Source organism: Protopterus annectens, chromosome 6.part0 (genome assembly GCF_019279795.1).
Source record: "Protopterus annectens isolate FY-2018-M chromosome 6.part0, PAN1.0, whole genome shotgun sequence".
Taxonomy (NCBI): Eukaryota; Metazoa; Chordata; order Ceratodontiformes; family Protopteridae; genus Protopterus; species Protopterus annectens.
The window spans coordinates 1,253,494,005-1,253,511,061 of record NC_056737.1 but is presented as its reverse complement, the minus strand read 5'-3'; positions in this window follow the sequence as shown (position 1 = coordinate 1,253,511,061).

Genomic DNA, 17,057 nt, shown 5'->3' with positions numbered 1-17,057 from the left:
GTTGTGGTTGGTTAATGTGAGACTGGGTTTGTTGTGTGTGTGGTTACCTTCTCCTCATGACTGGTCTTGCTAGTCCTGTGTTGAGAGAGTTCAGCCTCCAGTTTGGCTATATAGTTGCATCTCTCACATGTGTTTGTGTTTGTTGGGAGGAGGAGAGGGTTGTCTGTGTACATGAGACAATTGTAACATTGTCTCAGCATTCCCAGATTAACCAGCTGAACTGGAGAGGACGTCAGTAATATACCACTCGACATGCCAGAATAGTATAAGGGAGTGATGTGAAACTGGGTCAGAGAGAGGACTTTGAAGGGAAGTGGGTATTAACACGGGTGTAGGTGGATGTAGTGCTTACGTTAGTTTAAGGGTGCTTCACTTGAAAGAAAGGTTTTAGGAGCAAGTGCTAGGCTTATAATATAGCGAATAGACTGATTTTGTTGAAAGTAGAGCTTTCTTAAGGGAAAAACTGAAGTGCAGACTTGGCGGAGCCAGGAATAGTTTAAGCCTGTTTAACCGGCGCTGTGCTATGCGCACAATCGCGCAAAGCCGCGCAAATGCGGATTTTAAACAGGGAACTTCAAAAGAGCAGGAAATGGTCCAAAATGACCAATTACTACAAGCTCTTGTGCTGAGGTCACTCCAAGTTGCATTTGAATTGGATTAGGGAGGAACTCTGTTTCACATGGATGGGGAGCCTGTTCTAGAGACAGATATGTATCACATAGATAGTAAGCTAGCCTTTGACCATCACTTGTCTATAGTAGTGAGGAAATCATTCTATGTTGCACAACTTATAAACAAAGGTATGGCATCTAAGTCCAGAGAAGTCATTATTCCACTGTATTTGGCATTCATCAGACCTATCATTGAGTACAAAACCCCCTTTGGTATGTACCTAACCAAGCATATCCAACAACTGTAACGTCCACAGAGGTTCCCCACTAAAAGAACACAGGACATAAGTAAAATGTCCTGTGCAGACTACCTCAAGGCCCTATCCCTGTATTCTGTCTGCTACAGTGTTTTGAGGGGAGATCTATGCCTGGCATACATAGCATTGTCAGACCCCAGTCTGATGGACCTCCTGCATATCCACAAAACAAACAACACCAGAATTAGACATTCTAAAGACTTAAACCTTGCCTGTGATATAAATAGGACCTGCTCTAGAGACAGCTATGTATCCCAGAGACTACCACATCTATGGAACAGGCTCCCCATCCATGTGAAACAGAGTTCCTCCCTAATCCAATTCAAATGCAACTTGGACAATTGGATGGGAAACCAGAAATTCTTCCCTGGTTTGGCACCTATGTCTCTAATGGACACAGGCAACCTGTAAATGGTTAATCTCTCAGACCCATACTTACACGTATCAAGGGTATCAGAACTTGTCAGAGATTTGGGATGCATGGTTAACCTTAAAGAGGCCCTTGTGGTCATTAACCCAGTAAACACTTATGAACCTATAATTGACAAGCTACTTGAAATATTTGTGAATGACTTCAGTATTCAGCTGTTGATGCAAATGATGACTTGCATACATTAATGTGACAAACAGTAGGCATTAAATAGTTTCAACAGGTCTTTCTTTCATAGAACTATTAGTTTTTGGTTTTCTGAATAACTCTTTCTTTACACATACATATTTGAGTTAAACTGATGGCAGTCCCATTAATGTAATATAATTATTATTATAAGGATAATAATTCTATCAGTTATCCATCTGTATGATTAAGCAGAATAAAATCCTTTTTTATGCAGTATATACGTAGTAGCTAAAGGGCTTTATCATAGGCAAGGTGTAAAAAATACGTATTAAAAAGAAATAATGTTTTATTCAGATCTGAATATCATCTAGACTGTTTAGTTGCCTATTTGCAAAATGAATTTCATATGAGTGAAGTAAAGTATAACAGCATAATAGAAACCCACACCAGAATAAAAGTAACCACAACTTGTAGGTTTTAATAGTGAATAAAGCCTGCAACTTGCCTCAAAGATATTACAGGATCTTTGTCAAGTAGCACGTTGGAAAATAGGGCCCACAGCTAAATTGTAAGCAAAAAAATTCTGCTAGAGTATTGACATGACAGTTTTTGAAAGTTCAAGCAGAAAACCAATTATAATGAGCACTAGAAAGCCCGAAGCCCTGCTGTTCAATAAATAAAAAGTACAACAGGAAAAAAAAATATTTTCCAAAAAGGTTCCAGAGAGTTTCTACGTGTCCCACTACTTATGGTATGATTACATAAATAGTCTCTATTTGCTGTTGCATTGCCTGGCAGCTGCATTAAAGTACAAATCAAATCAAGTCCGGATTAGAAAGTAAAAGAGCATGGTTTAAGGTAATCTATCCCCAAGGAAGTGTGCTCAGATTCATCAAACAGAGCTTAAAGTACAGTATATCTTATACCCTTGTGTTTCCAAGCTGTACTGCTGCAAAAGCAGTTATTATTTTTGCTATTCGGTGAACACTCCAAGAAGACTTAGGGAGCTCTCTTAACTTATTTGAGCATACAATGAATCACATATCTTATTAATCATTTTTGTTTTGATAAGATTCCTGTAGGGGAGGGTCAAGAACACGTTCTGAAGAATTTACAGGCTGAATCTTTACCTAGAATGTTTCCAAATTAACAGTTATTGAAAGTAAAAATATATGAATACTTAAGATAAATTATGAAGATTTGGTCTATGTCAATTTTAGACAATGAAAAGTTATGAAGTAAAACTGAAATTTATATTACGAAAGTAATCCGGGGTCAGCTGTATAAGGCAAACTGTAGTGTTTAGTGTATTAATAAATAGGTAGTTTAGGTAAAATGGCTTACATAAGGAATTTTAAGGCAAAGTGCTATACGAATTTATATCATGAGAAGATCAAAGGTCATCACTGCTATTATTAGAATCTGTTACTGATGGAGTACCTTGCCTAAAGATTTCAAATTTACATTTATCCTTTCAAAACATAGCCTACTTGCAAACTGAGTATTTAATAAACATACTATTCAGTGTTGAAAAGACTCCTGGGTTTCTATGACCTTCAGTGAATATTGGGAACATGCCGTCCATGCTATAGCACATCAGATATATTTCCTTACACTTCAAACCCCTTGGTAAGTATTCTGAATATCTAATAATGTGGCATTATGCTCAAAATGCATTTTAAGGACCATACACAGCTGGGATTTGCAGATATAAATATCACTTTATTATAATTTAAATTATGTGGTGTGTAAAGATAGTATATTTCGTATACTCACAGGTCTGATATACATATGTTTTAGCAATAAGGCCTTCACAGAAGAAGGCATTTTAAACCAATATTTATTTCAGTCAGATATTAAATCTTTATAATTTGAAATTTCAGAAATTATAATTTGTCATGCTAATGAAATCTTTGATAGGGCCCACAGCTAAATTGTAAGCAAAAAATTCTGCTAGAGTATTGACATGACAGTTTTGAAAGTTCAAGCAGAAAACCAATTATAATGAGCACTAGAAAGCCCGAAGCCCTGCTGTTCAATAAATAAAAGTACAACAGGAAAAAAAATATTTTCCAAAAAGGTTCAGAGGTTTTACGTGTCCCACTACTTATGGTATGATTACATAAATAGTCTCTATTTGCTGTTGCTGTTGCATTGCCTGGCAGCTGCATTAAAGTACAATCAAATCAAGTCCGGATTAGAAGTAAAGAGCATGGTTTAAGGTAATCTATCCCCAAGGAAGTGTGCTCAGATTCAAACAGAGCTTAAAGTACAGTATATCTTATACCCTTGTGTTTCCAAGCTGTACTGCTGCAAAAGCAGTTATTATTTTTGCTATTCGGTGAACACTCCAAGAAGACTTAGGGAGCTCTCTTAACTTATTTGAGCATACAATGAATCACATATCTTATTAATCATTTTTGTTTTGATAAGATTCCTGTAGGGGAGGGTCAAGAACACGTTCTGAAGAATTTACAGGCTGAATCTTTACCTAGAATGTTTCCAAATTAACAGTTATTGAAAGTAAAAATATATGAATACTTAAGATAAATTATGAAGATTTGGTCTATGTCAGTTTTAGACAATAAAAAGTTAAAGTTATGAAGTAAAACTGAAATTTATATTACGAAAGTAATCCGGGGTCAGCTGTATAAGGCAAACTGTAGTGTTTAGTGTATTAATAAATAGGTAGTTTAGGTAAAATGGCACATAAGAATTTTAAGGCAAAGTGCTATCACAATTTATATCATGAGAAGATCAAAGGTCATCACTGCTATTATTACAATCTGTTACTGATGGAGTACCTTGCCTAAAGATTTCAAATTTACATTTATCCTTTCAAAACATAGCCTACTTGCAAACTGAGTATTTAATAAACATACTATTCAGTGTTGAAAAGACTCCTGGGTTTCTATGACCTTCAGTGAATATTGGGAACATGCCGTCCATGCTATAGCACATCATATATTTCCTTACTTCAAACCCCTTGGTAAGTATTCTGAATATCTAATAATGTGGCATTATGCTCAAAATGCATTTTAAGGACCATACACAGCTGGGATTTGCAGATATAAATATCACTTTATTATAATTTAAATTATGTGGTGTGTAAAGATAGTATATTTCATATACTCACAGGTCTGATATACATATGTTTTAGCAATAAGGTCTTCACAGAAGAAGGCATTTTAAACAAATATTTATTTCAGTCAGATATTAAATCTTTATAATTTGAAATTTCAGAAATTATAATTTGTCATGCTAATGAAATAAAATATATGAATTTTTCTTGTAGCATAAACACACTATTACTATATATTTTTTTGTAGCATAAAATTAAGGTTACAAAAAAGTTTATTTCTCTTTCAACCTCCCCTCCCCAAGCAGCACACGCAGCCATGTACATGTGTACATGCATACATGCATGTGGATGTCCACAGGTATATATAATATATAACTTTACTGTAAAGTACTAGACAAACTACAGATTTGAAAACAAATCGATAGCTGCATGTTATTAACACACTTTTACATTTGCCTATATCTCCTCTTGTTTTTATCTGTTTCCCACAAACTATCCAGACCATGCATAATGTTTACAGTTGTAAACCTCCACTTGACGCTTTCAACAAAAGCTGTATTTCAAAAAATTGCAAAATTAATTTCTCGCAAAAGTACTTTGCCAGCAGAGTATGCTGTTTCTGTGGAGCATGAAGGGTAGGGGGCCTGGTACCCCAGCAAACTGATAGTATTTAACCTGGTGCATGGTGGGGGGAGGGGCAGCCATTGTCATTTTGAAAGAGTGGAGGGTTTCCTCGACCTTCCTGACAGGAAAGTAACAGGAAGGTTATACAGTGGACTGTTCTTCTTTGCATTCCTCCCTGCTTTCCTGAGCTACTAGACCCTGGTTTGAGTGAGCAGTCTTTATGCTGCTTTGTTGTAATGTTGGTGCTGAGGGGCAATTTGTCCCTGCTGAAGGTGGGTTGGTATGCCCCAGGCTTTACTGATCTGCTACATGCAAGTCAAAATTATTTAAAGTCTGTATAGTTAAATGTTGATGCATTTGATCAATGGACCAGTTACATAACTATTGTTGGAAGAAATGGTTGCATTGGCTCTAAGTCCTGGGGACTGAGCACACAAAGACAACACATCGTTAATGGCCAACAGTCTGCATTCTTTGTTGCAGGATATGAAAATAGTCATATGGAAAAGGTAACACTGCACCATTTTATACTTGTACATTGGAGCACACACACACACACACACACACACACACACACACACACACACACACACACACACACACACACACACACACACACACACACACACACACACACACATAGTGACTAAAGGAAACAGTACCCTTACTATAAGTATACACACGTGTGTGTGTGTGTGTGTGTGTGTGTGTGTGTGTATATATACACAAACTAGATATTGATATCGTGATATAACTAGATATAGATATCTATATATATAAATGGGTTTCATTTAAGTGATCGAAGTTTCAGAACTTCGAATTTCAAATGGCCAAAACCATATGATCGAACTTTTAAAACTCTGAACACTTAAATGGAGATCTCCCTACAGAGTGGAACGGGAATATTCCCTTTTCCTTGCTGTAGTGTGATCTCGGAGTTGACCTATATTAATTGTGGAGGGTGTAGGGGGTTTAGGGGGGTTTGTCCCCCCCTGCTAAAATGTGTTTTAATTTGTTTTTGTTTTTTGTTTTATTTGAACGTTCGAAGTTACAAAACCTTGACCATATGAGATTTGAAGTTTTTTAATATCGGTCATTCAGAGTAGACCCATATATATATATATATATATATATATATATATATATATATATATATGTGTGTGTGTGTATTCTATATATATATATATATATATATATTTGCTTATACTTATATATATACACATATAACTTTTCTTTTCCTATATATATATATATATATATATATAAGTTACATATGTTTGAATGTATGTTAGTTAGAATGAACATTTTGTTAGGAGGGTTGTTTTGCTGAACTGCTGGTTCATTGCAGGATGCTGGCTCCTTTGCTAGTCTGTCCTTATGCAAAAAAAAAAACAATGTTTTTTGTTTTCTTTTGTTTTAGTTTTGGTTTGCAAGATTCATGAGTCCCAGCCTTTCAATGTATTTAGTTATACTGTTTGTGGTCAATGTAGTATATGCCGATATAGTAGGTTGGTGATCTTAAAAAAAAAAAAAAAAAATATATATATATATATATATATATATATATATATATATATATATATATATGTGTGTGTGTGTGTGTGTGTGTGTGTGTGTGTTAATTACAGCAGAGATCACTGGATGTCAAAACAAATTCAAACCTGCTCATTAATATTGTTCATAGTTAAATGCTAATTTTTAAGTAACAGAGACTTCTTGTTATGTCTACACAAATGTTTTCTTATTACTGTCATCTATTAGTTATGTATCAGGTGTCCTTCTCAGAAGACTGCAGCTCTGTCACATACTTTTACATCTGAGTCTGATATCTTGATAGATGCATGGGCCTACCATCAATCAGAGCCTTTGTAATGTGAAGTAAAAATAAAACTTTTCCTAACTTCAGCTTACTGCAGCATCACTATCAGAATTCCCATGACTTCCAACAGTCTGAAATAAGCCTTTTCTAGGTAATAATGAAAGACTTCTCAGACTGATCTTATCTATACTGATGTGTACAACAGAAGCGTTACACATGATACTGCCACAGGGTAGACCTAGAAATGCTGCAAGCAGCTCATAAAATAGAATGCAACACCAATGGCAAGCACAGGATATGATTGAATCACGTGTTGATATTTTTCATTCACTGATAATTAAATGGATTGCAAAAAGCGTTTCCACATTCGTTGGGTGGTCCTTTTCCTATAATGTGAGGGGTATTCATTGTAAAGAACCCTGCCTCTGTTTAAGAACATTTCTGTCTTCTACTTATATTTGTAAAATGTACACCACAATATGATATGCTTGATAGGCTTGCTTTATAGTGAATAGTGCCATGTTATCTGACAGATATTTACTTCCACTTGATGTATGTAATGAACAAGTTCCATATCAGTATTAAAAACTCTTATCTAAGTTTACATATTCTTTGTCCGCTAGGAGTTTCCTAGGTACAGATGACATCATTTGGCATCTCCGCAAATATCTATATATTACATATCAGTGAATTGTGTGTTCTTTATTACTTTTTAAACCAAGGATTATAGGCAGAAGAGACAGGAGACTTGATTCACTGCAGAAACACACCCACATATAGTTAAGTGCTGCACGTGTATTAGAGAATGGCCACTATTTGTCAAACATATCAGGGAAGTATAAAATAATGCAGACGTACACAATTTTAAAATGACTTATATGACCAATGACATGTTCACAACACATTAATTGTTGCTATATTCATGTTACTTTTGCAAACATTTCTCCTTAGTATAGTCTAAATTTGTTAAGTATTGCAGGATAGAAAGTCCTGCCCTGATTAATCTTTAGCAATTTATTTTGTAATACAATTCACATCACATGCAATCCCAAGAAGTGCCACAAATAAACTACTGCTGCTGTTGTCTTGACTTTGTGCAGTAAACTATGACAAAGTATGGGCCAGTCTGTTTTTTTTCCTGCAGTGTATGTGTGCACTAACTGATAAATAGATTATCTGTGTTTTATTTTTAAAAGTTTTAGTAAAAATAAGGAATACTTTTTGTAATTTCCTGATAAAGCATCGATGGATAAAAAGTAATTTCTTAACTGCATTCTAATTACCCCCCCCCCCCCCCCCCCCAGTAAAATGTTCAGTAGCTTAAGAGAGGACTAGAAAAGGTAGTACTAAAAGCTAAAAGAAAACTACTTCAGATATTCATTTTCTTATGTAGGGTTTCATTGGATGCATGATAATTTTGTCATTTTGTGGCATGTTTTCACGTGTAAGACTGCTTTTGCTCATAGCAGAATATAACAAACAGCTCATCACAATACAGGAGTTTGACTAGCCATTCTGTGTTTTTCACTTTTTATTGTATACATTTTCAGGTTGTGAGACATGATTAACAAAAGCTCACTGTTAGGTAAAACTTACGGAAAGGGATACCACATCCTCTCCTAAATTCTTTCAGTGCACAAGTAAATGTTACAAGTTTTAAACTGTATTCTGCTGAGCTCACAGCAGAGGTATAGCCAGAAATTCATATTTTGCACTCAAACCTCATTTTGCTGTTCCTCTCCACCCACTTATCATTTAAAAATTTACTCAACCCTCAAACATCTGCCCTTGTCCACTTTGAAAACAGATACACTCTTTTCAACTGTTGCCATTTATAAGAATAAAAGTAATATTTTAAGAGGTGCATTCCTATTATGCAAGCATGTTTTGTGTGGTTATACGCAGCACACTAGTTTAGACATTTCCAAATATTCAGTGCTGTTACACCTATAACATTTCCAGACAGATGTTCAGAAAAAATGTACTCATTTGAGTAAACCAAGTATGCCTAGCTACACCCTAGGCTCATAGAGTCATCATTTGATGACCAAGGCTGCAGAATACACTGTATTGTATTACTCCCATCATACTTTTTCTTTTAAAATATTTTTACTTTTGCAAAATATAAACATAATCATAGTAGTGTGCATTATAATACAATGTAATAGAGTTAACAAATTCAAGCTAAAATAATGCAAAATGTAATAGTTCCATAATTATCACTGGGTTTAAAAACTACTCATTTGCATTACTATCCCGCTGACAGTTTTTACTTTAACTTACCAGATATTATTTTTGACCAAATTAAATGGTTAAACAACTACTTGTGTTTTTTTCTCATTATGTCTTCTTACATGCTGTAGTATTTTATAATGCAAGTGCTGACTGAGCTTTGAATAGCTAAGATAAGGCTAACTTATTATAGTAGATAACATTATTTTTCAATTTATTTAGTTTCTGATAGGTGGGCATACAAATAAATGTGTATAAAGGTGAACAGAAAACGATAGCTCAATATAAAAGTAGAAATAATTATTAGATGAGAAGGCAGGACTATATTATGAAGAAAATGTACAATGTATTATTCAACCAAATGTATGTGTGAGAGTTTTGATTTTGATTAAAAAGACAGTCCAATGTTATAAAGTTGCATATGCACTTCAAAGAGTTTTCTCTCATTTTCCCTTTAATTCTGCTAACCTTCTACACCCCATGTTTGTATGTGTGTGTGTGTGTGTGTGTGTGTGTGTGTGTGTGTGTGTGTGTGTGTATGTGTGTGTATGTATGTATAGTATGCTGATTGTTATTAAATTAATATTAAATTAATTGACTAATACAGCATATACTGACTTGTATACTTTCTAGTTTCATTAGTACAGCTATGAATCCAACTGATGGTAGAATCTGCTTTTCAGATGATGTCAGATTTAACCATGTGCCACATTTGGTCAGCACCTCACCAGCATGTTAGTTGGACATGTCGCTATGCTGATGTTTCCTTGGCGTACACATTTTCTATCTCTAAGCTTTATCTACTTAAACTGTGCTATTAAATATTAAATATAAGTTCAAAGCTGGTAATGCTGGTAATGATTGTGGCATGGTTATTTGATTGTTTATATAACAAAGAAGCAAGCAGCTTAACCAGTTTGAAAACATTCTGTGTTTTATTAAAACTTTTATCCTCTTTATTCCATGATGTCTTTTATACTGATTTTTCAGTCTCAGTACATTGCAACATGATATTTTTACTTTTGCCTTTTGGTCCATGTTGTGTCTGAAAGGGGTCTTCAGACCATCACACCTACCTGATTAACAAATGGCTAAATAAATAAAAGATATGGCTAAACTGATACCAGCACACTTTGTCCCCTGTTGGTCAGCTGATAAAAAAAAGGTAAACATACACCCATTTCTAGTGAAAGAACAGTTTTAAATTTTCCAAATGTTCATATTTTGGAAGCGTTCTGAATGACTGAATAATATGCACCTGACTTGCTTATTAGCTTTAGCAGTCCTGTATGAAATGTTTAGCTCTGGCTTTCTTATCTTTCTAGTACTAGGTTTTTCACTGTCAAAATAATTCAACTTGCTGTACACATCAGCAACCAGTCTGGTATTAAACTAAAGCCTGGGGTCTTTTACATGTATTGAAATGGTTGTAGACATAGAGGAGGTACATCTGTTAGCTAGACAGAAAATCTCAAGTAAATGAACAATTTATTCCCTTCATAAATTTTGAGCCTTGGGCTCCAGAATTCAGTGTTTGCTCAAATACTGATCTCAAGGTCACACCTCACAGAAATAAGAAAAGAGCAACCGCCCGTACTGCATGATGTAACAAAGTGTTACTTAGTTCAATTAATAATAACATTTATATAGAGAAAACTAACAAGTAATATCTGAGGAGAACAGTAACCCTTTGTATCATTCTAATGTATTTTTGATTCAACACATTTACTTGATGAAGTGAATAACAGAACAAGTGCATTTATTTAGCAATATAAAATACTGCATTTAGATTAAAAGTTTAATCAGACTGCATGCAGGGGAAATTACCTGCAATATAGCAGCTTTCCTTCATGAAAAACAGCAATAATGAGTGATATTAAGAACTATTAGACCTGATAAATTTTATCTTATTTTAATAACACGTTTATTCCTAAATAAGCTGTTATGGCTATACAGCCACGTGGAAAATATTTTTAAAGTTCAAACACTACACTGTAAAGTTTTCTATTTTATTCCTTAAAGATGTCTGTGCTATGAAATTTTAGTCTGATAAGCAGGACACTGTGACTTGTGCTTCCCAGATCCTGAATGGAGAAATGAAGGGATCAGTATTAATTTTAAGCCTTCCTTTGATTGGGTGAACCTGTCTCCAGTTTGTGTGACACTGCTGGTACAGGTCACTGCCTGGTGCATTGTACCGTGAAACAAACAAATAGAAAAAGACACCTTCTGGCACTTTAAGTTTCTCCACCATCCGCTCACAGCCCCAGTGGCTTCGCATGATGAAAAGAAGTGCCTTGGAAAAAATCTTCTTATGGTTAGATTGGGAAAAATGAGTATGATTATCACATGTGCTGGGAAGGGCAGGATAGACAGCTGAAGTCATCTCAAAACTCTGGAGAAAAGAAAAACACAAGAGGTCACAATTATATTCTAGTATCACACTCCCTTTCGCTGAGATCTGATATATTCAGTTTGTTCTTATATGGCACTGTGGGAAGTTCTAATTAAGGGAAGAAAGAATTTTGACACATGTGAAGCAGAGATCAATATTTAGCACTATTATCAGCAATTCCTGATGGTTTGACAATGTCACCATACACACTCTAACTATCCGTTATTTTCTCAGAAAGGGGAGCCAGGCGGAGGCTAACAGGCTTACTGCAAGCCATCATGAATCACATAAAGCAGTGCCTCATTCGCTTCTATTTGTCTTGCTTTTCATCTTCAGTCATCCTGATAAAGGAGGCTGTGCTACCATCAGTGAAATCCACTGAATGTTTTTACTATTCAGAAAGCTGTCCTTTCATAGGAAAGGAAACAAACATTAAACTCAGAAGAGCTCATATGCGGCACACGTATGATATCAGTCTTATTAAGGAACAGCCTGCAAATTTGAGTCACTTCATTCTGAAATATAACTTACTACCATATAGCCAATTTCAAATAGCTCATGTTGTTTACTCTTAAAATTAATTAGCAAAGGAAGCGTGCTTACTGAAATGTTTTATTTATTATTATATCAGGCTAATGGTATTACTTTTGCGTTGATCTGATACCAAGGTATATAAAATATATAAAAAGAGATTATTAGAGAATATAATTATTGGATTATATAAGCCTAATATGCAATTTTACTATTATCTGTAATACCTTCCTTGTCTGTGTTACAGAAACATATCACAAGGGCCAACAATCGTATATTGTCATATTTGTCACACCTATGGAGCAGAGACCATGTTGTTCCAAACTGCTTTGAAAATCAGTGCTTTCTATATGCAGGACAGAGCAAAATTATTTTTTTAATAGTTGTAATGCACATATTTGCAATTTATTTGCATTTCTCAACCCAGGCCTTTACTATCAGCATTCTTTTTTTTCCATTATAAACTGCAAAATGTGTCAAGTCAGCACATTTCTGTGATATACTTCTGTGCTCTGTAAGTTCTGTTAAGGGCTCTGCAGTTTTATATCACCAATGACCCGGTACACAAAACTAGTTTAATTTCAAATGCTATGAAATTATTTCTCCCATGACCAATAAAAATCTCAGCACAACAGATACAAAGCCGGACTAATCCACTAATGTGCTTCAATAACACACAAAGGGACACTCCATTGATGTAGCCCTAAATATATCAGGACATGAAGTTGTTACTGATAATTCTGTCCATTGCGGATGCACAGTTGGCATACATGAGTGTGAGGCTGAATAAATTAGCCAGTGATCAGAAAGGTTGTTAGTATGACAGCTTACTTCTTACAGTATTCAGTTAACATGAATGAGGAGAGAGAACATCTGCACTTATTGTGTTAAGAAATATTTTGCAATAAATCCAATGGTTAACACACATATAGACTTAAGAATATGATAAGAATATTGTAGATTGGTCCATGTAATACCTGCACCTAATGTAAATGCACATACACATTCATGCACATGCTCATACAAATTTTATGGTTGGGGCAGGGACAGGCTTAGGGTTAGGATTAGCATTTATTATTAAGATGGAGCAGGGGACAAATACTGTAAACCTGCTTGGTAACTCTAACCCTAACCATCAACCTTACCTTAAAAAAAAAAAAAAACTTTACGTAACACTGCCCCTCTTCAGACAAATTTGAGCTGAATATGTGCTACAGTTATGGTGAGTACATCGGAAGATGAAATGTGTCTTCTTTTTTTATGTACTGGGTGTTGATAATTTGTGTTGTTAGCAATGGTCAACATGTTTTGGTTGATCTTTTGTGTGTTGATCATTTAACATGTCTACTATTCATGATATAATTGCTGACACACACAAGCACACATCCATGCACATGATATGCTACTGCTAATACTCTGTCATGGTGACTATTATTCTTCTGTTTTAATGTAAAACAAGTAATTAATATTCAAACTGCTTTCAAGGTATCTTCATGAATTACAGGAAAACCATGGATTCATGATAAAAATGGTGAACAGGAAACATTTTTAACACAGTGTATACAGAATTCTCCCAGTATGTTGTGGAGGTATGATTGTTTCATACTGTAAGCCTGGGTTTGGTTCCCATAGTATCTTTGAACTTGATTTGTGATTCAAAGCAGACCAATGAAGAAATCAGAAGTTATCAGGTCATCCAAGTAGGTATGCAATAATCTTTTGCAAATATTACATGTTCAAATACATCATACAAAAATAAATCACAGAAATTATTTTTAGTACATTATGCTCAAGTTCATCTGTAAATAACGACATTTTAATCATTTTTATATATTTTGCAGTCTGCAATTCATTTTACACTGCAGAAAAATAAGATTCACTGAAACAAGGCATTTTAAGCAGAAATTAATCAATCTGTTTGCATTCTGGAATGATTGCAGAATATTCTGAAACATCTGTCAGAACCCTGCTTACTAAGTTCTTAGCATATCTTATACAAAACTGCAAACAATGCCATAACGTTCACCACAAAATTACTTCCAAATATGTGTAATGTTTGCTTTTCTGTATTTTTTTTGTGACTTTGGATGCTACAACCAATAAAAAGCTTTTGTAGTAAAAGTTACTTGCAACTCTCTTGTTCATAATACTGCATAGCTTCTGCTGTGAATGCTTCATTTCACCCATGTTTTGTATGTCCTGCCCTAGCAGTCACTGACACTGTTCTTTAAAAAACAAAAGCCTCAAGTGACCCTATTGTATTCTTCCTACTGCTTGTCAGCACTGATAAGTGTGAAATAAAGAATTTCATTGCACAGACCTTGAACGTAGTGATTGGATGTGTTGTACTGTGGCCTGCAATTCAAAATTAATAATAAACAATTCTCAGTGTTGAGACTCCTGTTGGCTTATATCAGGAGGGTGGGAAAGGCTATATTAGCTTGCAGTCTTGATGTCTCAGGAATTAGTGGTGGAACTCATCATATATACATTTCATAGTCTATATTACTACATTTAAAAAAAGAATGCAGTATGTTTCTGTTTAACTTATGTTTAAGTACTGAGTCTGTTAAGCTGACATCCACTTTCCTGTTAGAAATGGAAAAAAAATAAATATTGATTTCTGGATTGATAAGGTCTTTTTAAGTGTGGCATTGTTATGAAATAGGGCCATTTTGTCAACCATGAAATGATAAAACAAGGGTCACTCTATAATATAAATATTGAATGAGATGACTTCTTAAGCTTATGTCCCCAGCACTAGTTCTGAACAAGGTTACAAGGTAGGCACAATGAAACTGCATAGTATTTAAAGAACATTTGTAGAATGCACAGAGGAAGATGAAGTGCTTGACTTTCTCTTAATTCTTCTGTTTCACTGTTAAATTTAAGGAAAAGAAATTAAAAATATTATAGTGGTACTATGGTGAAATATTTGTATATCTGTTTGCTGGCATCAGACCAGTTAAAATAAAATTCATGCAGCATTATGACACAATATGCATCAGGAAATGTAAGTAACAAAGCATTAAAAAGTATATACTCTAATGTGCACCTAACAATGTGGTGTTTGTGTGTGTGTGTGTGTGTGTGTGTGTGTGTGTGTGTGTGTGTGTGTGTGTTAGTTTGTCTGCACTCTAACCTAGCAAATGTGTGCTTGTTAGTGTGTGTGTGTGTGTGTGTGTGTGTGTGTGTGTGTGTGTGTGTGTGTGTGTTAGTTTGTCTGCACTCTAACCAGCAATATATGCTTGTTAGTATGTGCTTGTGTGTGTGTGTCTATGTGTGCATGTGTATGCAAGTTTGTGTGTGCGTGTGTGTGTGTGTGTGTGTGTGTGTGTGCGTGTGTGTGTGTGTGTGTGTCTGAGACTTTGTCTGCACTCTAGCCTAGAACTGTGTGCATGTTTGCATATACTCTAACCTATGGTGTGTGTGTGTGTATGTGTGTCTGGTGTGCGTGTCTGTGTGAGTGCTCTAACATACCACTGTGTGTGCTTGTGCAAGTATTTGTATGTCTATGTGTATGTGTATGTTTATGTTCACTAGCCTAGCAATGTGTGCATGTCTGTGTGCATGTGTTTGTACATGTGTGTACGTGTGTCTGTGTAGATGTGTGTTTTGGTGCATTCTAGCCTAGCAATATGTGTGTATTTGTGTATGTGTGTACTCTGAGTTGTGTGTGTGTGTGTGTGTGTGTGTGTGTGTGTGTGTGTATGTGTGTGTGTGTGTGTGTGTGTGTGTGTGTGTGTGTGCATGTTTGTACGTGTGTGTATATTTGGTGGGGCTGGGTTAAAAGCATATAAATATACTAAACCTTTTTTGAGTTTTCACCCAGCTTATCTTTCAGAACATACAGATATATATTTAACACATAGTGCACAATGTAGTTTTATCACTATATCACTAATGAAGAGTGGACCTAGACCATCTGAGTTTAACTGTTTGTTGTGTTATTTATACTTCTATTCTTTTAAATGTAATATTTCTCAGTCACAGATTATTCACATTTTTGAGATAAAAATATGCTAAAGTGTAAGAAAAAGTAGCAAGACAATTGATGTACTGTTGTATTTTTAGGATACTAATTAATCTTTATCATTTTGCAGTCATTGATGTTGTGGAGTTTGCAACTTGTACATTTTTATAATATAGTAATATGTGCCTTCTTGTTGCAATTAAAATTTTATAATGCATGTTTCATTTTCACTGTTCTTTTCAAACCTGTTTTAAAAAGGAAGGACATTGTTAAGGAATCTAATTAAAACATACATTTGGTAGAGCTTTCATACTCTTGTCACTCATGCAGAATTTATTGTAGACTGTAGGTGGAAGTCGGTGTCCTGCATTTCTGCTGGCAGCTAAGGTTTGCTGCTCTGTAGCTGTTAAGTGAGATGCTGACACAGGCTCTGATACTGAATATCCAGAGTAACACTAATTAAGGGCCATCCAACTGTGCTGTCCAGTGAGTGACTCACTCTGGCTGGTGACAGGAAATGACCTAGGATGTGTCTGCAGACAGACATAACAAAGAAGTTTAAAAAGAGCAGGTACATTATGTGTCACGCTGTGCAAACAGGGGGCTTAACAAAGGGCCTAAATGATGAGGCTAATATAATGAGTATTACATCCCTAATTGCAAATTGTATCTAATTATACACTTCATTTTGCATTTTTTATAATAGATTGTATCTAATTATATCATTCTTTTTACATGTTTTTCTATAATGTGTTGATGAAAACATTACACTAGGTCTGTAGAATGTGTGCTTACAAAATGTGTTTGAAATGAACATGTTCTAAACAATGGAATTCTTTACAGTTGCAATAGCTGATGTCAGTGAAGATTTGTGAACTGTTTCATTAACTTATTTTGTATACTGCATGTTTGTA